Source organism: Anopheles merus, chromosome 2R, assembly GCF_017562075.2.
Source record: "Anopheles merus strain MAF chromosome 2R, AmerM5.1, whole genome shotgun sequence".
Lineage (NCBI taxonomy): Eukaryota > Metazoa > Arthropoda > Insecta > Diptera > Culicidae > Anopheles > Anopheles merus.
In genome coordinates this window covers 60,256,731-60,258,418 of record NC_054082.1, presented here as the reverse complement: position 1 = coordinate 60,258,418, position 1,688 = coordinate 60,256,731, and the positions used below count along the sequence as shown (strand labels likewise).

Genomic DNA, 1,688 nt, shown 5'->3' with positions numbered 1-1,688 from the left:
ATCGTCCTGGCCTGTCGGTATTGGTGTACGTGAATTTGTACAATCCCGTCAACGAGAGCATGGACACTCATCGTCACCAATCACCATCAAACACCGTTCTCTCACACGCACACCTGTTGTCATCGATCGACGATCGATCCCTCGTACACCAACATCCACTGTCTATCACACACCGGCACACGCATCAACATCACAGGCTCAAACACTAACATCACCACAACTGGGAGAACACACGCTGAACGACACCACTCATGGTCCTAATTCAACACTCATTGACGGCCCGCTTTTAATTCGCCGCACTTCCAACACCAACTTACAACAGACCACACTTGACCGTTTCTTTCACGAATAGACGAACCTCTGTTAAGTCTGCACAAACACCTACCTGTTTTGTTCCTGCTGCTAATGCGCTTCGCACTGCCCGTTCCACTGCCTCTGTTTACTATCAAAACGTGCGGGGACTGCGCACGAAGGTCGATGAGTTTCGCCTGTCGGTGTTGGAATCCAATTTGGATGTAATAGTGCTTACGGAAACCTGGCTCGATCCTAGCCTACCTTCGGCTTTGCTGTTTGACGATAGCTTCCGAGTCTACCGATGCGATCGTAGTGTTGACAACAGTACATGTTCCCGCGGTGGAGGTGTGTTGATTGCGTGCTCTCAGTCTCTGACGTCACGGGAACACACAACGGTGCATCCATCACTTGAGCTAGTGTGCGTTGTAATATAACGGCAGCGTTGTCTTAGGCAGCGTTGTCTTAGACCTGATGTTTGTAAATAATGCTGTTGCTTCTGTTTGCCTTCCGCTTGAACTTTGCCTCACCCCGCTGTTAGCAATTGACACCTATCACCCTGCGCTTGAGTTGGCCATCCCGCTACCACGAGAGGAATCAGCCGTTCCTGTGCTAACACCACGCCTTGACTACGCGCGGACGGACTTTAACAGGCTCCTGCCGATGATCGCCTCGTTCGCGAATGTCTTCGATTGTTCCCGTTACGCCACTCTTGACCTCGCTGTGAAAGATTTTGAGCGGTTCATGTGGCAAGCCCTGAATGAATGCACGCCGGTGAAACGACCTAAACGAGGCCCCCCCTTGGGGTGACAGAACGCTGCGCAGGCTCAAAACGGCTAAAGCTGCCGCGTATCGCGATTATTTGTTGCGTAGGTGTCCCGCTGCATTGCGCAATTATAATACTGCTCACTTTCTCTATCGGCGCTATAACAGGTTCCGCTACCTGGGGCACGTACGGCGTACGGTTTTGCGCTGCCGCGGCAATTCACGTGTACTGAGGAACTTCGCAAACAATCGTCGGAAATCCTCTGGTTTTCCTAGCTCCGTCAGTTACAACGGGCGCAACGGCAACAATCCGTCTGCTGTATGTGATATTTTTGCCTCGCGCTTTGCCGCCACCTTCCTTCCAGCGGTAACTGATGAGAGGCAGATAGCCGACGCATTATCAAACGTACCGGTGGATGCTATGGCCCCAAACTTGCCGATCATCGATGAGTATTCAGTCTCGAAAGCGATTGACAGGCTGAAACCTTCGTTTGCTCCAGGGCCTGACGGGATCCCGGCTTCCACGCTTAAACGTTGTGGTACCACCATCGCGCCTATTCTGGCCTCGATTTTTCGCGACTCGCTGCGTTCGGGCATCTATCCTGCCTGCTGGAAATCTTCGTGGCTTGTTC

The 1,688-nt window shown here is 52.2% G+C and overlaps 1 long non-coding RNA gene across 1 annotated transcript; it reads right to left on the bottom strand.

Annotated features, from left to right (window-relative positions):
• Nucleotides 1-402: 402 nt before the first annotated feature.
• LOC121589996 lies at nt 403-1,056 on the bottom strand. Its single transcript, XR_006004376.1, has 2 exons — nt 556-1,056; nt 403-488 (listed from the first exon to the last, which is right to left on the bottom strand). It is a non-coding gene; the product is annotated as an uncharacterized LOC121589996 (long non-coding RNA).
• Nucleotides 1,057-1,688: the final 632 nt, after the last annotated feature.